Here is a 21758-nt window from a genome sequence, read left to right as displayed (position 1 = left end):
AGTAAGTGACCCATCCAAGGTGACAGTGGTAAGCGGTTGCATCAGTAGCATGCCCACACTGTCTTACCCAAGGGCTTGACAGACACATTTGGGAGGGCATCAGACTTTCCTTAAATTGTGAAATGGAGATTTAATCTTATCTTAACAGAATAAGTTTCACATAGAAAAAGGTTTTGGAATATAGAATCAAAGGCAAATAATTTATCTGAGCACATCTACTGAGAAGAAAATGTTAGAGAATCAAAGAATGAGTTACACTTCTATAGCAGCTCAGAATAATCATTACAGACTGAGATGCTTAACTCTGAAAATTAAATCAAATGGAAATGTTACTCACTGAAAACCTTACTTGTTCCAGTGAATTTCTTTAATGGTTAAAGATTTGATTGGCTACTTAGAAAACCCAAATAGTTATATTTATAATCTTTATCATGACTCCAAAGTATTAAATGTATAAAATATTATTATGGACATGCTACAGCACTTGACTGCCTTTGCTGAGTTGACCATATTCCAAACTGTGATATTATTATTTGTGTACTTACATTTTCTCTTCGACTGGTTTGAAGTTCAGCTTTGCATTTCTTCAAACTGCCTCGTCTATAGTAAGTGATGAGTATGCGCTGAATTGAATCGACAGTCTTCCCAAGGCTAGTTACATATAATAGAAGAGAATAAAATCTAAGCTATCTTAGTAATTTAACATTTGCTTTGAAAAGGATAAACCTGTGTTTATGAAACTTTTAGGCTTTTATTGTTTCTATTATCAAATTAAAATATAGTTTAGGATCTCTTGAATTGATATCGCACCTTTGTCCTGAGGAACTCATTGCTCACCATGGACTTCAAGGCCATCATTTAAATCATAGATGGCCATCGCCAATCCCACAAAGATTTCTACCCAGGCTGGCCCACAGGGAGGTATTCTGCTTGGAAAGGGGAAGGACCTCCTGCAGAGAGAGGCAGGGGGAGGCCCGGGTGAGGGGAGAGAGATTGATTGTAAAAGTAACTTCTGCACTTCTAAAAATTCCTCACTTTCTTAAAATTTGAAAACTACAGATATATATTAAATGTGAAGAGAAAATGAATATAGCTGCTGTCATTTTGGTGAATATCCTTCCAGTCCTTTTTTTCCTGAAATTTTTTTCTTTTTTTCTTACTTCATTTTTTCTTTTTCTTCTTCTTTTTTTAAGTAGTCTCCACACCCGTCATGGAGCCCAACATGGGGTTTGAGTGCACAACCTGGACATCAAGACCTGAGCTGACATCAGGAGTTGGATGCTTAAACGACTGAGCCACCCAGGTGCCCCAGAACTTTTTTCTTAATTGTGATTATGCACTATAAATGCTATTGGAATCTGTGTGTGTGTGTGTGTGTGTGTGTGTGTGTGTGTGTGTGTATTTCCCCACTGTTTATGAAAATTTCCAGATAAATGCTTAGCAACATAGGTAAATGTCTCCTGAAGTTGGATTAGGGTGACATTTCTCAACTTGTGGGTAATGATTGCTCCAAGATTCATAACTTACACATAGGGGTGCTGAAATATAATGGTTTTGGAAGATTATTATAAATATTTTCCATGGCCAGGAAAACAGAATCCAGAATGCCTTTGTGCCATCAGGCACTTTTTTTTGTTAAAACTTGCCACTTTAGTCATTTTTTTAAGTGCACAGTTCAGTGGCATTAAGTACATTCACATTGCTATGCAGTCATCATCACTATCCATCTCCAGAACTTTCTCCTCATCCCAAACTGAAACTCTGTACCCCACAAAAAATAACCCCCTTTCTCTACTTCCTCCAGCTCCTGGTAGCTACTATTCTACTTTCTGTCTCCATGTATTGGACTATTCTAGTTACCTCGTTTAAGTGGAATCACCCAGTATTTGTCCTTTTGTGTCTGGTTTCTTTCATTTAGCATAATGTCTCAAGGTTCATCCACATTGCAGCATGTGACAGAATTTTGTTCTTTTGAAGGGCTGAATAATATTCCTTTGTATGTATCTATGACATTCTGTTTGTCTATTCAGCTTTTGACGGGCGTTTGGTTGCTCAAGCACCTTCCTAGGAGTTAATTTAACCTGTGGGGTCTATCTCCATTTTCAGATGAAGAAACTGAGGCTGAGATAACTTACCCAGTAAGTGATGAACTTGAATCCAGAAGCCTAAGCAACAGCCTGAAGTCTTAACCGTTATGCTGTGCTCTTCCTATGTTTTTGAGTGAGGGTACAGGAAGTTCCATTCTGTACTACGGGGGAGGAAACCCCCACAGGCTGGATTGGGATAGGAGGGCTCCGCGGCAGCTGTGGCTCTGGCTCTGACCCTCAAAGGAAATGAAAGATTTAAATAAACTGTGGGCTGTGAGAACCGAGGCGTAAAAGGGCAGGGACAGGATTTGCTTTGAGTGGAATGGTTATGTGAGGGCCTGTTGGACCAGACGTTTTCCAGGGAGGTCATGTGCCAAGCAAAACACCTGTCGAGAAAGTTAAGGCGAACAGCGACCCAATCAGTTCCCCATAGCCTGTGCCACAGGACACAGTCTTGTCAGGACTGAGCTTCCTTCAACTCGGCCATCGGATTAAAGGTTAAAACCGAATGTATGTTTCCCCCCAAAACCTGTAGCACGTTAAACTTGTTAAATCAAATGATACCTTAAGTGACCGAGAAGGATCGGCTATTTAAAGAAACACGTCATTTCTTGTTAAAGCAATGTGGAGTACAGACTGTTTTCTCACGTTATACTCCACCAAGTCATTCATCAACACTGTGGAAAGACAATCCATCTCTTCACGGCTTTACCTCCTCTGCTGAGGGTGAATAGGTGAAGACAACAAGAAACGTGAGCAGTTAAGAATTAAACTACTATTTAAATGGTAGCACTTGAGGCTTTAAGATCGTGAGGTGCTTGAGAGCAAAAACCCCTGTCTTGTTTTCCTCTATCCCCCTCAGAGCCTAGCACAAAGTAGCCACCCAGACTTTGCAAATACAGTCTCCTGAACAGCAGGGAACCAAACAGCAGGGACCACTTGGAGTGAAGAGGAAACAGGCTCCTGGACTGGACCCAGTCACCTTGGTGGGGTGACCACTGGCAAATTATTAAATGTTCTGGGCATCAGTATCCTTATTTGAAAAATGGAAATCATAATGCCTAGTTGAGTTAAATAAATCATTTGACTCATCATTTAAAAACTCATTTTTAAGAGCCCTTATTAAGAACCGTGGGGTTGACTCCATTTCAAGATAATCATAAGTGGCATTGGAGAATTTGGAGACTTCTATCCTGAGATTCATTTCAGAGATTTCAGTCAGAAAATAGCAATATCGAGAGGCATCTGGTAAGTGATGGTTTGTCCAGTGAAGTAAGAACTTGCCCTTTGTACCTTAAATGCTTGTCGTTCTCAGGTGCCTGGCATAGTCATATCAGCCTGTCACCCCATGGGACAAAGTTCATGTCCTTGTTTTAGCTAAGTCTTTCCTCACAGTCTGTGTATTAAAACAAACATATGTACCAATGTCAGTGCTCCAGAATATGTAAGAAAAAAATTGATAGAACTGCAAGGAGAAATAGACAGGTTTACAGTTACAGATGGAAATTTCAAGGTTCCTTTCTTTTTTTTAATGTTTATTTTTGAGAGAGAGAGAGAGAGAGAGAGAGAGACAGAATGTGAGTGGGGGAGGGGTAGAGAGAGAGAGAAGGAGACACAGAATCCGAAGCAGGCTCCAGGCTCTAAGCTGTCAGCACAGAGCCCAACGTGGGGCTCGAACTCATGAACCATGAGATCATGACCTAAGCCAAAGTCGGATGCTCAACCGACTGAGCCACCCAGGTGTCCCAAGGCCCCCTTCTTAACAATTGATAGAACAACTAGACAGAAAATTAGTAAGTAACTCAACAAGAGCATCAGCCAATAAGATCTAAGAGACATTGATACGACACTCCGCTCAACAAGAGTAGAACACATATTTTTGACAAGTACTTGTGAAACATATGCCAAGATAGACTGTATCCTAGGCTATAAGACAAATCTAAACTGAAATCACACAGTGTCTCTCCAAAAACAATGGAGTCAAACTAGAAATCAATAAAGATGACAAGAAAATTTCCAAACACTTGAAAACCAAACAACACACTTAGGTAAGACACAAGTCAAAGAAGAAGTCGCAAGAGAAACAAACAAAAATACATTGATTGAACTGAATGAAAATGGAAATACAGCATATCAAAATTTGGGTACATGGCTCAAACAGTGCTGAGAAGGAAATATATAGCACCAAAAACATACATTAGAAAAAAGGAAAAGTCTTATATTAATAATCTAAGCTTCCACCTCGAGAACCTAGAGATGAAAGAGCAAAATAAACCCAAAGCAAGTAGAATAAAATAAATAATAAGGGTAAAAGCAGAAATCAATGAAACTTAAAACAGAAAAACAATAGAAAAAATAAATAAAGAGCTGCTTCTTTGAAAAGATCAGTAAAATTGACATACCTCAAGCAACACTGACAAGAAAGAAAGAAAGAAAGACATAAATTACCAATATCAAGAATGAAACAGGAGATATCATTAGAGACCCTACAGACATCAAAGGGATAATAAGAAAATATCATGAACAACTCTACATACATAAATTTGACAACTTAGATGAAATGGACCAATTCCTCAAAAAGCTCAAACAACCATAAATTAGTCAATATGAAATAGACCATTTGAATAGCTCATAACTATTAAGGAAATTGGCTTTGTAATCTTGAAACCTCCCCAAATGAAATCTCTAAGTCTATATCGTTTCACTAGGTAACTCTACCCAGCATTTAAAGAACAATTAACACTCATTCTATATAATCACTTTCAGAAAATAGAAGAGGAGAGAGTATTTTCTAATTCATTTTATAAAGACAACATTGTCCTGATACCAAAACCAAATTAAAATGGTACAAAAAAGGAGAACCAAAGACTAACATGTCTCTTAAATATGGATACCAGAAGTTTAATAAAGTATCAGCGGATTGAATTCAGCAAAGAATTACACAGCATGACCAATTGCAATAAGTGGGGTTTCTTCCAGGAATGCAAAGCTGATCCAACATTCAAAACTCAGTTAACATAACCCATTACATCAAGGACTAAAGAAGAAAAAAAATCACATTATTTTGTCAATAGACAGAAAGAAAGCATTTGACAAAACCCAACATCTATTCGTGATAAAAACTCTCACACACCAGGACAAGAGAACTTTTTCAAGTTGATTTTTTTTTAATCTACAAAAAACCTACAAGTAAAAACTAGAAACTTTCTTACTAAGATAAGGAATAAGGTAAAGATGTCCCCTCTCACCATTTCTTTTCAATATCACACTTTAAGTCCTGGCTAATGCAATAGGACAAGAAGATAAAATAAAGGGTATACATATTGGAAAGGAAAAAATAAAACTGTTTTTTTTTTCATTTATGACATGATTATCCATGCAGAAAATCTGAAAGGATCAATAAAAATCTCCTGGAACTAATAAATAATTACAGCAAGGTTACAGGATGCAAAGTTAATATATAAAAGTCAGCTGCTTTCCTATACACCAACAACAAACAAATGGAATTTACAATTAAAAGCACAAAGATCATTTACATTAGAATAAAAAAAATTGTTAGGAGATATTTATATATTTCTTAAAATTTTTTTTTTTAATTTTAGAGACAGAGAATGCAAGTGGGGGAGAGAGGCAGAGGGAGAGACAGAGAATCCTAAGCAGGCTCCACATTCAGCATGGAGCCCAATGCAGAGCTCAATCCCAAGACCCTGGGATCATGACCTGAGCTGAAATCAAGAGTCTGATGCTCAACTCACTGAGCCTCCCAGGCTCCCCAGAACCAATTTTTTAAATATTTAGGTATAAATATAACAAAATATGTACATGATCTATATGAAGTAAACTAAAAAACTCTCATGAAAGAAATTTTAAAAAAACTAAATAAACGGAGAGATATTCCATACTCATGGGTAAGAAGACTCGATATTGTCAAGATGTCAATTCTTCTCTACTTCATCTATAGATTTAATGAAATCCTAATGAAATTTCCAGCAAGTTATTTTGTGGATCTCAACAAACTGATTCTGAAATTTATATAAAGTGGTGAATGACCTAGAAGAGTCAATACAATATTAAAGGAGAATAACAAAATTATCTAACTTCTAGACTTATTATAAAGTAACAGTAATCAAGACAGGGTAGTGCTGGAGAAAAAAAAAAAAGTAAGGTAAATGAAACAAAATAGAGAGTTCAGAAATAGACCCACATAAATATAGCCAATCAACTCTTGAAAAATGAGGCATGGCAATACAATGGGGATAAGATAGTTTTTCAGAATTAGCGCTGGAAAAACTGGACATCCACACACAAGCAACAAACGTATCTACACGCAGACCTTATACCCAACAAAAAGTTAACTGAAAGTGGAGCACACACTTGAATATAAAATGCAACGCTATAAAACACCTAGAAGATAACATGGGAGAAAATCTAGGTGACTTTGAATTTGGCAATGACTATTTTAGACTAAAGTCCTGAACCATCAAATAAATAATTGATAAGCTGGACTTCACTAAGATTAAAAGCTTCTGTTCTGCAAAAGACACTGTCAAGAGAATGAGAAGACAAAGGCCTAGAGCAGGAGAAAATATTTGCAAAAGATATATCTGATGGGGACTGTTATCTAAAATATAGAAAGAACACTTAAAACTCAACAAAAAGAGAATGAAGAATCCAGTTAAAAAAATGGGCAAAAGATCTGCACAGACACCCTCCACCAAAGAAGATATACGGTTGGCAAATAAGGACATGAAAATATGTACAACATATCCTTAGGGAGCTGCAAATTCCAACAACGAGATACCTCTATACACCTATTAGAGTGGTCCAAATCCAAAAAACTGACATCAAATGTTGCCAGGATATGCAGCAACAGAAACTCCTCAGAATAGTTATGTACCTGGGCCCTGGAAGCAGGCAGCCTAGATCAAATCCTGACTCAAATCCTTAATCTTGACCAAGTCATCAGCCTCTCAGAACCACAGACTCCCCATGTGCAAATGGAAATGGTAATAACTATATTCTCATAGACTTGTTGCAATTTTGAAGCTACACTGAATTTTCACAAACTTAACACACCCATGTTAACCAGCCCCTCGGTTGTAAAACAGAACATTTCACTGACTTTTGACATCCTCCTGGTGCTCCCTTTCTGTCATTATGTCCCAAAGTACTCACCATCCTGATGTCTAATGGCATAGATTAGCTTTCTCTGCTTTGTACTTCTTGTCAATGAGTCATGCAGAATGTACTATTTTGCATCTGGTATCTTTCCGAAACCCAGTATCCTGAGATTGATCTATTGCACGTTATTGTAAATTGCTCACTCACATCATTATGTAGTATTTCATTGTGTGAGTATTCCGTAATGTATTCAGCATTCAGTTCTTGTTAAGCATTTAGGTTCATAGAGTTGTCTTAGGGGCTAAGTCTAATAGAATGCACAGCCTTTCATCCTTGTTCTCCGTCTTTTTTTCTGATACCTATGATCATTTCTCTCTCTCTCTCTCTCTCTCTGGTCTAGAGAAAAGAGTACTTGGATTTTTAAAATATAAAATAAATACTTTCTTCACACACTGAAAAATCCCAACCCCCTATTAGCATTCTCTTCTTCAACTATCCATGTGAAAAGGAGACCTCTCAAGACTCTGACCTTTATCTTCAAAGTCCAGTGTGAATTACAAAAGAGACTTTCTAGCTTTTTGAGCTCCAAATTCAGATCAGTTTGAACCATCTGCTTCATTTAAGATCTTTTTTAAAGGAGGCTTTGGATGTTTATAATACAAAAGCTTTTTGGCTTGGAAAAAAAGCCAAGTTCTCCACATGTAGCTCTAAGGAAATCTTGTAACATTTAAGAATCTCTCAAAGGTGAACTCTTCCTATCTCCATTTCCCTCAAGGGCACACCCCTTGTGGTTCGGAGAAAATGTGGAAATGAGTTACTCAACATTTCTATTGTAAAAATGTTAAGCAATAGAGCACTCCTGATTTCATCAAACAGATCCACCCACTGATACCCTCTGTCCCCAGCCTTAGAACACCTTTCACTTCTGCCTTCATTTCTCCAGTGATTTAAAAAAAAAAATTTATTTTGGCAATTTATCTGAAACATTACCGATAATAGTGATGGAGAGAGGTTGGGCAGGGACAGTGGGCTGCAGAAGCGTCCAGTGCAAAGTCCAGATTTCCCCTTCATCACAGGCTGGGAAGAATGTGACCAGTAGCCAGAACAGTCAATGAGGAGAGGAGAAGGGACTTCCAAGACAAAAGGAAGGGGAGCAAAGGTAATTGCTATCTGGTAATTGCCCGATGTCATACATGGTGAGTAACTGTGCTGTGTGCATGTGTGTAGATATATGTGTGCGTGCGTGTGTGTGTGTGTGTGTGTGTATGTGTGTGTGTATATCCCTGAGACAGGCTTGAGAAGCTGCTTGTCTGTTTCCTCGACAGAAGTAGGGCAAATATAAGAGCTCCCGGTTACTGCCAGACAGTAGTTGGCATTATTTGGTCAATACCGCAGATGCCCTTTGAACACGTTGGTCATATCAAGGTGCTTAAAACTGCTAAATAAGAACTCATGTATTAACTTTGGGCTGCCTTCCTAGGTGTTCAAATAAGAGATGAAGTTAGATATTAATGTTGAATCTCTTCTTCTGGGCAAGCAGTGGGCCCTGAAGGTGGACATGGGAGGATGAAACTGGCTTGCAGCCATGAGCTTGGAGGTCAAAGGGGTCCAAAGCCTAAGTGTCAGTTGAGGTAGCCTTGAGAAGCAAAGAACAGTTAGTATCAGTTGAAATGCTTTAGACCGCAAGTAACAGCATAGTGACAAGTGCTAGATTAGTGGTTATATCTGTAGCTTCTGAGCCAGATCTGGGTTCAAATCCTAGCTTTGTCATTTAAGTAGCTGTGTGACCTGAGCTGGATATTTACGCTGTCTGTATCTAGATTTCCTTGTCTTCCAAGTGAAGAAAATAATAAACACATAGGTTTGTTATAAGCCTTAACTACACACGTTCATTTAAGGTACTTAGAAGAGTGCCCAGAACTTAGTTCACTGTATGCTAACAAGTAATAGAATCCCATACTCAAGAAGACTTAAACATTCAGGAAATGCATTATCTCCCAGAGGGAGAGTGGGATTCACAGTTGATCGAACATCACGACATTATGGTCGTCTCCCTGTTCTGCCATCCTGAATGGTGCCTTATTTGCAAGCTGGGATCAAATGGCTACAGAAGCTCCAAACCTCCCGACTGGAAATAGGATGTGCTTCTTTCTGTGGCTATCTTTTAATAGAGAAAGGTAACTTTCTGAGAAGCTCTTCCTCAGATTTCCTCTAAGATCTCACTGGCCAGAATAGATCTCCTGGCAAAGAGAATGAATGTGTTGCTGTTACACCACTCAATTCCACGTCCGAAGCTGGGGACAGGGTTCGTTTCCCCTGGATGCTTTGAAATTTGTCTGAATGGTATTGGGTTCCCACAGGAGCTTCAACTGAAAGGATGGGGGAATGATAGACAATGGATACTAGAGAGCCAAGCAACAATGGCCACTATAACTAACATGGACAAAGAGAAGAAACGGGCTGCAGGGGTGAGATAGCATGGCACAAGAGAGAGCAAGAGGCAGAGCCTGGAGCGATCCATTGAGGTCATTTTACCCCTGGGAGAGGGCTGTTTAAAGAGCACGGGCAACCCACAAATGGGGAGAAAGCTGTGAAGGACACCAAACATCACCCTGGTCCTTCATTAGTTCTTCCTTTGTGGGTGGAGAGGAACAGGATTATCCTAGATTTACTTGATGGAAAGCTTTAGTCCATTAGGTACAAAACAAATAGGACAGATTAATGTCGAAAACTGTGAAGAGTGGTATTTTACCCCACTCACAAGTTAAGAGGTTAGGCTGCTACAATTTCATGGATCCTGGCAGAAGACCTGAGACTCCAGGGTCAAAGGCTGAGGACTTTCTTACTCGCAAAGTAAATACCAAAGCATGAGTATTTGTGCTCCAATTCCCACAGGGTGACGCAGAAAGGGCCAGCTGACACATGTACATATAAAGGGAAGGAGCCCTGAGCTTAGAGAAACCAAATATTTCATAATAAAAAAAAGTTACCCTGCCGGCTCTTTGCTCTGAAAGTAAACTTTATCTTTATTATACTAAAAGATAGGCACATCTATCTACACTCTCTTATACTCTGGAAACTTTTCTGATGAGTCTACCACTCTATTGGCTACTCTAATGAATCTGACCAAGAGAGGCTGAGACCAAATCTGTTCAATTTGTACAATACAACATCTAATTAGTCTACTATCAGTAGGACTCAAACCAGTAGGCTGAAACCAACCTGTAGAATTCACCCCGACCATGCCTCCCAGGGTTCCAGATCCAGGCAGTTGAACAAATCCCATATATCATCAGGTTCTACCTTAGAAAGTCAGGGGATTTTCTCCTTATATTTCTGTATTGGTGTTTCCACTTGGCCTGAGACATTAATTCAGGTACTACAGGATGTATCTGTGATGGCACCGGCTCTGCTTGGCCCTCCAGGAGGAAGTTTAGGGCAATTCTCTCATCTGTAGCAACCTTACCTGCTGAGTTGAGGCCCACTTGAATGCTTCCCGGGGATGAGGCACTAGCACTGATCACCTCAACCACAGTCAGGGACTAATTTTTTGTACCACTTTTTCTAATCGGATGAGTCCTGATATAGGGATAGGTGTACACAGGGTGCACATAAATAACAAGTCAGTTATCTCTTGGGGAATCTCTCTTGAGAACCAAGGGTGGCATCTTTTGGGAGAGATCTCTTAGTTGTGAGGGCTTCGTCATTTACTAGTGTTGCTTCCCTAACCACTTGAAGATTTCTTATGACCATGGCAAAGCTGCAAATCATTGTGTTTTCAGAAGGCAGGGAGCTTAATGTCCTAGTTCCACAAAGCAAGTATAGTCCCGAGGGCATATGTACATCATGACCATGAAATGAAAGTGTTGTTTATAGTTGTGGGGGTTGCTAAGTAGGACCTATATCATTTAAAGGGAGACATTGACAGAACATCCAACATTACCTCTTGGCCAGCTGGTAAACCTTGAACTTCCCCGGCTGAGTTTAAATAATTGAGTTTAGTCTTTCTTTATAGAAGGACTGCCTGAGGGCAGTTGGGGGGCATTTATCTATAATAGATATCTATTATCTATTAGTGATGGTTGTAAGAATAGGGGTGGAGACATCTGGATGTGTTAACATCTTTGTGGGAGGTGCAGGAGCTGGGACCATCCTCTGCCTCTTCTGATTGACTCCCCTGTAAAGGTAAGGTGACTAGTGGTCAAATCACAATCAGAGTCATCAGGCAGATGATGACAAAATCAGGCCCCCAGCCCCCCCAAACGCCCCTGGGCCCCCCGGGGGCGCGAAAGTCCTTGCAATGGTTTGGGAGAATCTCACCAGAGGTTTTCCTTCATGAGGAAGACTCCAGAGGTGATTTGGAAAAACAAAGATCATTCAGATCTCTCTCTCTCTCTCTCTCTCTCTCTCTCTCTCTCTCTCTCTCTGTCTATCATGTGTCTCAGGGTCTGAGATGCTCCCATCCCAGGTGCTACTGCTGCCTGTCCTCCATTGCCTCAAATTTCTGCATCCACTTTCGGCATTGATCATTTCACCTTTGCTTCAATCATCCCCTAATCATACTCAGACCTTTTATTCAGAAAAAAAAAAGTAACCTGGACATTTTAACAAAAGTTACACAGACCCATTGCGGCCTCCACATTGGCCTGTGATAGGGGATTGATGACGGCGTCCTCGACCAAATGGCAACTATCCTTATGATCTGGGACCGTGTCAGTCCAGCCAGAGAATCCAGGTGGCTGAACCAGAGTTAAGTCTGAATCTCCCAGGCCCCATTTTGACGGGGCTGCCATCTGGAGGATGTGCCAACCATGCTGGCCTGGAGTCGCCGTTAGGGGAGAGAAAGACATACCATGCCCAGGAATGGTCATGGAGAAATCTCAGATTTTCAAAATAGGTCCCTATCACCTCATCCCTTGTGTCCTGATCATTACCCAGAAAGCAGCTAGGAGGAAATGATCCCTTTCCGAGGACAGCTGTATTCGGTGACCAAACCTGATTTACTTATGTGCGTGGACTAGGATAAGGGGATGGGAGCAGAATCAGAAATTTTGAAGGTTGATGCCAGATGCCTGTGGACATTATGGATCCTGGAAGGTCCATAAAACATCCGTACTAACATCAGCTGAGGCAACGGTAGAGGGAAGAGGAAGGGTTCAGGGGGACACAGGACAAAAGAGCTTCTCCAGGCCAGTAAGGCTTTATATTTACTTTTACTTTCAAACAGTATGGTGTCTGCTCATGGCTCAACCAAATGAGCTTGCAGTGCTTTTGCCTGGTTCAACAATTTAAATTGGGTGAAAATCCTCATGGCTAATACCACCTGTTTCAGCCTTAGGAACCCCTTGACTCAGTAGCCATGCCACTTTATATTCTGGCTGGTGTTACTGGGTTTTCACCTTTTTGCTGACTTGGGCATGGCTCACATGGCAGCAACTTTTTTTTTTTTTTAAAGGAATCTACCTCAATCTGGGGCATTTGCTGCCCATTATCAAAATAACATCTCTTGAGACTTCATCTAGTTCCAGTGTAAGTTTTGGCGGGTGAGAACTGACCATAAGAGTTTATGTAGAATTCTTCGGGTCAGTTTCTCATTCTCCAGCGGATCTCCTGCAGCGGCATTGTAAATCCAATCCCAGGAACTCTTACGAGTTCAAATATTAGATTTCTTCTGTGGCTTCCCATGGAAGCTGTCTCAGGGATATCTCCCCCAAAGAACCATGATAATGGCTGGGACCCACTGCAAAGCCGCTGAGACACTTTGCTCTTGTCTGAACGAATCTGAGGGTGGAATGATAGACCATAGGAGGGACTAATGATCCAGTTGTTGCCATTCTTCTAGAAAAAGGCCCGGGACGCCTGGGTGGCTCAGTCGGTTAAGCGTCCGACTTTGGCTCATGCCATGATCTCACGGTCTGTGAGTTCGAGCCCCGTGTAGGGCCCTGTGCTGACAGCTCAGAGCCTGGAGTCTGCTTCAGATTCTGTGTCTCCCACTCTCTCTGCCCCTCCCCCCACTCGCACTCTGTCTCCATCTCTCAAAAATGAATAAACGTTAAAAGAAATTTTTTTAAAAAAAGGCCCAAACCTCCTGCTCATCCAGGATTAATATTAGCACTAGTTGTTACAGCAGGGCAGACCTGAAGCTGCCTGCCAAACCGGTGAGGGTCTCCCTACACCAAGATGAATTAGCAATGCTCCAAGCCCCACTTCACACAGCTGACTTTGAACCTACCTCCTAGTCCTCAGCTTGCTTCAATTCCTCCTTATAATTGGCAAAAACATGGAGAACCGTGCCTCATTGATCAAAAACTTGGTAACATGTTCACTGCCAATTCCCAGAGACTTCCCTCGAAAAATCTGCTAATTAGCCTCTTTGTCTACATCCCCTCTTGGTACCAAGACTGTCAAGAACTGCGAAGAGTCTGAGATTTTACCATCCTATAATCTGAGTTAGCCTGCCACAGTTTCATGGATATTGGGAGAAAACAGAAGACTCTTGGATCATAGACAAAGGACCTCATTATAGCAGTAGGAGTAGCCAAATATCAGTACTTGTGTCAGTGTCCCAAGCCCCAGCTCCCACAGGGCAATGCGAAGAGAGGCAGATAACTCCTGGGGATGCAGTGGATTGTGTTCCAAGAGTCTAGGGAAGCCTCTGTCCAGCTAATTACCTCTTCATGAATCTGTTAGCCCAGCTCAGCCTACCAGCATCTAGCTTTATGCAACACACACACAGACACACACACACACACACACACACACACACACTGATATCTTCTCCTTTCAACAATGTAACACAGCCTGTTTTACCTGTCTAACCCATGCCCGGATCCCATCCCCCTTTCCTTTGGCATTCTTCCCTCATGAACAGTCAGCCAAGTCCAATTATGACTTTACATTTATATCCTTAAATAGTAAAGAACTGATTTAAAACGTCAGGTAAAGAGAAAGACTTTGTGTTTGCTCTTAAAAGACAGGTAATCCTTTCTATGACATCCCATTAATCACATACTTCCCAGGACAGGGAGCTTCTGTGTTCCAAAGTGTCCCGTTCCATTGTTGTAGTAACAACTGTTAGAATCTGTTGGGCCTGTCGTCCTTTAAGGAGACAGAGTGAAATGGACCTCTTTCTTTTGTCTCCCATCTGCCTTCCTCTCCCTAAGACATGTAGCCAAGACTTCCTCCCTCCTTTTCCCCCAAACTGAGGGTAAGCGTAGCCCCTGGTTAAAAATGAAACCCCATCTTTTCACAAAAGGTGCTTTCAAAGCTGCTGTGGCCCTTTGGCTAATGGCTAAAGGAGTGGCCCTTTATGGTCCATTTTTTACTCTGTGAAGCCTGAAGGGACACAATCGGAAAACAGGAGACCGAGAACCGAAATGAATACATTCGAGAATGGGAAAAATGCAAAAGGGTCTGCAGCTTCTGCAGGTCGAGCTTCTTCAAAAGGGACTAGACTCGGGCTGCCCATCCTAGACTCTTCCATGGGGTTTGGAGTACCTCCGCACACAGTTCTGGGGGACTTTTGCAAAGGCAAGATTGTTCCATTGGTGTACTGCTGGAGCTCCTCTTTCACTTCACTCTGCTAAGGAAAGTTTAACACTAGAGGTAACAAAATAATTCTGGGGGCAAGACTGACCATGTGGACAGGGAACAACATTTCTCTGGGAGATTCAGGAGAGGAATCCAGAGAGGAGGGGTTAGATGGTTAGAAGAAAGACACCAGGATAAGGAGTGATGTTAGTGACCAGGTGTGCCCACAAGGAACTCCCTATGAATAACCGAACCTCCTACATGTACTTTGGGAAAAATCGTATTAGACCCTCAGTGTAAGTCTCCTTCCTCCACCATCCCGTATTATAATAATTTCCACCTCAATTGCAATGCACCCTCTCTTTCCTCCCACCCCCAAAGCCAAAGTCTGATTAACCGTACAGGCTCATGTAACGGTATCTTAGAAAGTAAAGGGAGTATATGATAAACAAAGCGTGGCCTGCCCCACATTCACTCCTCCACCGGTACAAGTAGAGGAGCCCTTTTGGCAGGGGACCATGCCTAAGAATTCCAGGCAGGAAGCAGCCATGAGCAGAGGAGGAAGCACATGACATTGAGGAACAGCATCTAGTAGACAAGTCAGGTGGAGTACAGACAAAACATTTCCATATACTTGAAGAGGAAAGTAAACTTTTAAGGAGGGCAAGATGATATCTGGGGCACAAATGGATTAGGATCCAGGCATTTCATCCCACCCCAAAGTGGAGAAGTGAGTTGCAATGGATTTGTCAAGGTCAAGGCCACATTCTCTAGGGTGGGGCCTTGGGTGAGGATATAAAAATATTTACACAGAAATCATCTTTTTGTTTAACGTTCATTTATTTTTGAGAGATAGAGAGAGTGCAAATGGGGAAGGGGCAGGGGGAGGGGACCAAGGATTTGAAGCAGGCTCTGCTTTGACAGCAGCAAGCCATATGTGGGGCTCAAACTCACGAACCTTGAGATCATGACCTGAGCCAAAGTCAGAGAAGCTCTACTGACTGAGCCATGCAGGCGCCCCTACACAGAAATCATCTTAAATAAAACTATTGCAACTGAATAAAGGAATCCTCATAAAATGGACCCAAGGCCAAAAGGAATTCTCAAGCCCCATCACCCATGGTCAATTGCAGACCCTAACAGGAAGAGATTTATACACTTTCCCAACAGGAAGGAGCCGATTTTACTACTCCAGCAGGAGTAGAAAGCAAAGGGAGTATTTCTTCTTGCCTGGTAGCAAACTCAGCCAATAAGAAAATGCCACAACTCAGCCAATGAGAAACCATCACCAGCCTGAACTCATGCTTTCCTTAATTGGACTCTGGCTCAAAGCAGCCCCTTCCAATGTTTACCTTTCCTCTATAAAGTAATGTTTCTCTCCTTTGATCTCTGCACTTTCCTATGGTTTGCCATGGCATACATGTCCTGAATTGAAATTCCTCTGCTATTCCCAATTAAACCCATTTTATTCATAAAGTAACTGACTGTTTCACTGGTTTTTTTTAATGTTTATTTACTTTTGAGAGAGAGAAAGACAGAGTGTGGAGTGGGGGAGGAGCAGAAAGGGAAGGAGACAAAATCTGAAGGAGGCTCCAGGCTCTGAGCTGTCAGCGCAGAGCCTGATGTGGAGCTCGAACTCACGAACCGCAGGATCCTGACCTGAGCCAAAGTCGGGCGCCCAACTGACTGAGCCACCCCGGCACCCCACAGCTGTTTCACTTTTAAGAATGATACTAAAAAATAATAAACCAAGATAGATGCTTCCACATCAAGTGACAAAGAATTATGACCTCAACATACAGAATGCCTACAATTCAGTGAGAAAAGACAACATAATAGAAAATCTAAAATAATAGCACACTCAAGATAAAGCAAGGAGGCTTCATTTACAAAAGACTATTTGTATAGTTGTGTGTATAGGACAGCCACAGTTACCTGAGGCTATTGGCAGCCAATCAGGAATCATTTCTATGTGTGAAAATAGGAGAGAAAAATTACAGGAGCCTAGAAGAAGAGAGGGTCACCTGAGAAGAACAATGACCTTTTTCCAAAGCCAGTCAGAGTAAATACTTGGAGTTTATTTTCTTCCCACCTCTAATCTCCTGCCAGGTTCTCCACTGGCTAAACCCAGCAGGGAGCCTTAGGGCACTGGGGCATTGCTAATGAAGGACAGAGAAGTCAAACTTCTAGGAGACAGCAGGGCAGAGTAGGAAGACTGTGAATCCTCAAGCAGCAGACAGAAGACACCCAGCACAGAAGGAGAAAATATGAATATGCAATTACAGGAAAAGAAATACTAAGAGTATAATGGCCATGTGAGACTAGGTCAAATTTCCCCAGCCATTTATTTTTTAAGTTTATTTATTTATTTTGAGAGAAAGAGGGAGAGTGCAAGAGCAGGGAAGGGGCAGAGAGAAGAGGAGACTGAGAAGCCCAAGCAGGCTCCGTACAGTGAGCTCAGAGCCCAACACCTGGCAGATCCCAGGAACCATGAGATGATGACCTGAGCTGAAGTCAAGAGTTGGACGTTCAACCAACTGAGCCACCCAGGCTCCCTCACCAGCCATTTAAAGATCAGATTCCTAAGTGAGACTTCCTGAGAGTACCTGGTCTACTACTTAATTATGTACTCTTGATTAGGTCTTGTTCTCATCATTGGGGTAATAAATGGGGTCATAATAACACATCATAGAGTTACCCTAAGGATCAAATGGGAAAAGGTATGTCAAGCACTGAGCCAGGGCTTGACATGGGGTAAGCAGTCAATACATGAAACCTTTTTTTCCCCCTTTCAAATTGGTAAATGATAAAGATCTATAATACTTGGTATTGGCGAGGTTATGGGGTAAAAAACATATTTTATTGGTAGTACAAATCAGTATATAACTTTTGGGAGGGTAACTTGACAGTATTATAACTTAAAATAAGAGTAAACAATTTTATGTGTAATAATTTATCATACACAACTTCTTTTAGTAACACGTAGGGACATATGTCTAAAGGTGTTCAGTGCCATACTGCAGTTGGGAAAGGTTGGAAACAACCTAAATTTACGCAATGAAACTCTACGTACCCATTTGTGTCAGTTTTCTATTGCTGTGTAACAAATTACCTTTGGAAACTTCAGAAACTTAGCCTCTTAAAAACAAGAATTTATTATCTCATAGGTCATGCAGGCAGGAATCCCTGCGTGGCCTAGCTGGATACCCCAGATCAAGATCTTATAAGGTTGTATTTCTATTGACCAAGGCTGTGATCTCATTTGGTGGCTCAGTAGAGGGAAGGAATGTAGAGATAGAGATATGCATCTTTTATTCCTGCATTGGATTCCCCATCTGGTTCAGACCGGCATAGGTATCCTCTCTTCCCATTGGAGTGGTAAGACTCACAACAAGGGTTTGCACTTTGGGGTGGAAGCAAACAGAGGAGGCCTTCTGTTTGCCTTGATGCTAGCTCCTCCAGGACAGTCTGCCTTGGGTTAAGACCCCCTTTCTTTTGAGAGGAAGCACAGTGATCTAAAGTTGAAGTCTGAGCTAATCACAAGGTCTTGCCTTTCCTTGCTTTGTTCTCTGTGAATGTATTTCCCCCTGGTACCTTAGGAGAAGGGATTGGCACCTACAGCAGAATTAAGAATATCTTGTATTACAGCAGGTATTAGCCAAATCCATGTCTAAACACATCATCCTCTTCAAATATGAGGCCACATCTATCATGAAATTGTTGTCTAAGAAGCCTTCTCTCGAGTCTGAACACTCCCTATCCTTATCATTTTCCCTCAAATGAGGTGTTTTTTGTTTTTGTTTTTAAGTGTATTTATTCATTTTGAGAGAGACAGAGACAGTGTGAGTGGGGGAGGGGCAGAGAGAGAGGGAGACAGGGCATCCCAAGCAGGCTCCACACTGCTAGCACAGAGCCTGACGCACGGCTCGAACCCCTGAAACTGTGAGATCATGACCAGAGCTGAAACCAAGAGTCAGACGCTTAACCGACTGGGCCACCCAGGCGCCCCAACGTCGGTTTTATAGCCATGATCGTTTAGTTGACTTTAAAGTCATTGTATGGTGCTCCCTAAATATTTGACGAATGAATTTATTGATTCAATAATAAACATTCTAATTGATCAGTGTCCTTAAATCATCACTAGGGCACAATAGCATTTTAAGGGCAGTGTATCAGCTAGGATGCTTTGGATTGCACAAAAAAGAAAAACTGACATCAAGCTGACTTAAACAATAATGGGATTCATCAGTTCACGAAACAAGGAATCCAGAAGTTGTAGAGATGCAATGGCTTCAGAAGGAGAGATTCACATGGTGGTGGAGGCCCTGGCTCTACTTGTCTATTATGCTCTCTGCGTGGCTTTCAGACTTGGTCCTCAGGCTGGAGTCTCTCCTGAGAGCAAAGTACCTACAGCTGTTGACTATAAGGCAAGTCATGCCCACCCACAGAACAGAGCTTCCTTTTCCCTGACCACCAAGCCAAAGGAGTGTTACCTGTATCAGATCAACTTGGGCCACCTTCCCAGCCCTGAACCAACCACTGCTTGCGCTGTTTGACTTGGACTTGGGGAAGTGCCCCTTTAAGCCAATGACTGATGGCAAGAGGATGGGGCTTCTAGGCCAGTCAAATCCTCCCTCCACTCTATCCCGGTATGGAGAGGTGGGAAAACCTCACCCAGATCCCATGGCTGGGAAATATAGATACTGCTAGGGAAAGAAGAAATGGAACTTGACTCTTCCATTATGTATTCAGCTGGTGTTGACTCAGTCCTGACTAGACACTCTTCCACACCCAGGGAATACAACAGAGAACAAATGGACAAAGTCACTGCTGTCATGGAAGGGAGATGAAAAAGTAGCACAGAGGTAAGTCAGGGAGGGTAAGAATTCCTGGGATCACAGAGAGCTGCTGTTCTACAGAGGGTTGTTGGAGAGATGGGTCAGAAAAGGTGACATCTGAGACGTAATTTGGAGGAAATGAGGGAGAGTGAAGAATACAGGGAGCCACTAAGTCAGAACAAGGCCTGAGGTGGGAGAGCGCATGTCCTGTGTGATTCACAACCACGAGGGCTGTGTGGAGCCTGCTAAGCCATGGCAAGGACTGTGAGCATGGGGCTAGGGATGACATCAGCCAGGTCTGGTTGTTAACTGTGGTGGCCACACTGTTGGTTGCTCTGACCCTGCCGTCTCTACTTATTCCCTACCACAGAGCTCATCTCCATGAAAGGTTGCAAATACCAGATGCCTGCCTTGCCTGCCTTTCAGTCAACGCATGAACGAGTCGTCCAAAAATTCCCACAACGGTTCCATAAGTTGTAGCTTATGGTCAAATAGATGGGAAAAGGGAGAGACCGCAAGTCACGAGCCAGTCAGGAGGCTTTCACCGGATTCTAGAACAGAGGTAAGGTATGTCTGAAGAGCAGTAATGGTCATAGGACAAGAGATATGGGTTGAGCGAGGCAGAGATGACAGACATGGAAGTGACAGTTTCTGGGAACTGGATGTGAGCAGAAAGGGAGAGAGGAGTCAGCTGAGGAGGTGGTGAGTGGGAGAGTGACAGAACCTTCTGGAGCAAGGGCCACAGTGTGGCTAGAAAAAAATGAATCTGGTGAGGTGGTGGCTGTGAGGTGGTGGCCATTAGTTCAACATGGAGTACATCAACATGCAAGGGAAGGGAAAAGATTCCCATCTTGAGAGACTATCTAAAAGGCAAGAATAGAAACTCACCAGACTTGTTCACAGATCTGGTCTATGTATAGGTTATTCATTCTACCCCCCCACTTCCTCCACCTCCCCCCCACCACCCCATGCTCTTTGCCTGGCAAACTCCTATTTATTCTTCTACACTCAGATTAATTCCCAACTCTTCAGTGAAGCCTCCTTATCCTACCCCGACGCAGAATTTGTTCCTTTCCTATGTTCCCAGAGCCTTTTGTGGACACCTGCATCCTATCATTTGCCACACACAATGCATTGTCATTTCCCTGCTCCCTCCCTCTTCAGTGTTAGACTGCAGGTGCCCTCCCTAGAGACCAGCTTAATGCTTTTTGTATTCCTGGCATTTAATACTGTGCCTAGAAGACATAATAGGTAATCACCAAATGAGTGATGAATGAACGAGTGAATAAATGAATGAAATATTGATCATAGAAAAAAGGTAGAAGTTAAAAGTGTTAGCAGAGAGTGATGAAATTTTGAAACATTTAAGTTAGGATATTTTGACATCCATGGAGAATGGTGGAGTAGATGAGGTTATCCTTGGAAACTCTTAGAGTCTATATGTGGAAGGAGGAGATCTAAATCTGAGCTGACATCAGATATGAAGAGGGATTACAGTCATTACCTGAGAATAGCTCAAGAAGGGTGCTGAGAAGTGAGTGAAATATTTGATGAAGGTGAAAGCCAGAGCCCGCAGAGAACCTGAAGGTCAGGAAATCAGGAGAATAAGTCTTTAGGATTTTCTGGAAACATAGCAGTCACATTTTATGATGCAATCATGGCAATGCAATCATGGAAATCTTACATACTCAACGTTGGTTTTTCCATAGGACTCAATGTAAGCGGGGGGGGGGGGGGGGGTTCATTCTCGGCTGTCAGGTGTATAAACATGATAGTTTTGTGCCATTTTTCAGGGGGGGCTGATCTTGCAGCCAGGCCAATGGCATTTTTTTCATTGTTTCCATTCTTCTCCCCCTTTCTGAGGACAATTTGAGAAGATTAAAGTTATGCTGGCTATAATCCTTGTATTTTCTCATTTTATTGCAATGATTTCATAGTATATTCTATCTCAGTTGTTCTCAACCCAGAAGAATCTGAGCCTCTCTGCTGCCTCCACCACCACCAAAATGGAAACATTTTGATCGTCACAACTGGCATCTAATGGGTAGAGGAGACCAGGGATGCTGCTAAATATCCTACAATGCACAGGAGAGCCCTATGTGTCAATAGTGCCCCAATGTCAATAGTGCCAAAGTCAAGAAACCCTTAGAGTCTCCCCTATATAAACAACACAGACATTATG

At 42.0% G+C, this 21758-nt stretch overlaps 2 long non-coding RNA genes across 2 annotated transcripts in view; one reads left to right on the top strand and one right to left on the bottom strand.

Moving 5' to 3' along the window:
* Window positions 1–540: 540 nt before the first annotated feature.
* Window positions 541–21758, bottom strand: part of LOC121027505 (uncharacterized) — a 53554-nt gene continuing 32336 nt past the window's right edge. Inside the window, exons 2-3 of the long non-coding RNA XR_005788765.1 lie at window positions 2136–2323; window positions 541–651 (exon numbers count right to left, since the gene is read on the bottom strand). This is a non-coding gene — a long non-coding RNA (uncharacterized LOC121027505). The remainder of the gene's footprint in view (window positions 652–2135; window positions 2324–21758) is intronic.
* LOC121027506 (uncharacterized) lies at window positions 8114–21475 on the top strand. Its single transcript, XR_005788766.1, has 2 exons — window positions 8114–8404; window positions 19534–21475. It is a non-coding gene; the product is annotated as an uncharacterized LOC121027506 (long non-coding RNA).

The sequence above is a fragment of the Herpailurus yagouaroundi genome, unplaced genomic scaffold (assembly GCF_014898765.1).
Source record: "Herpailurus yagouaroundi ecotype Mexico unplaced genomic scaffold, PumYag 77, whole genome shotgun sequence".
Classification (NCBI taxonomy): domain Eukaryota; kingdom Metazoa; phylum Chordata; class Mammalia; order Carnivora; family Felidae; genus Herpailurus; species Herpailurus yagouaroundi.
This window is presented reverse-complemented; position numbering and strand designations above follow the sequence as displayed.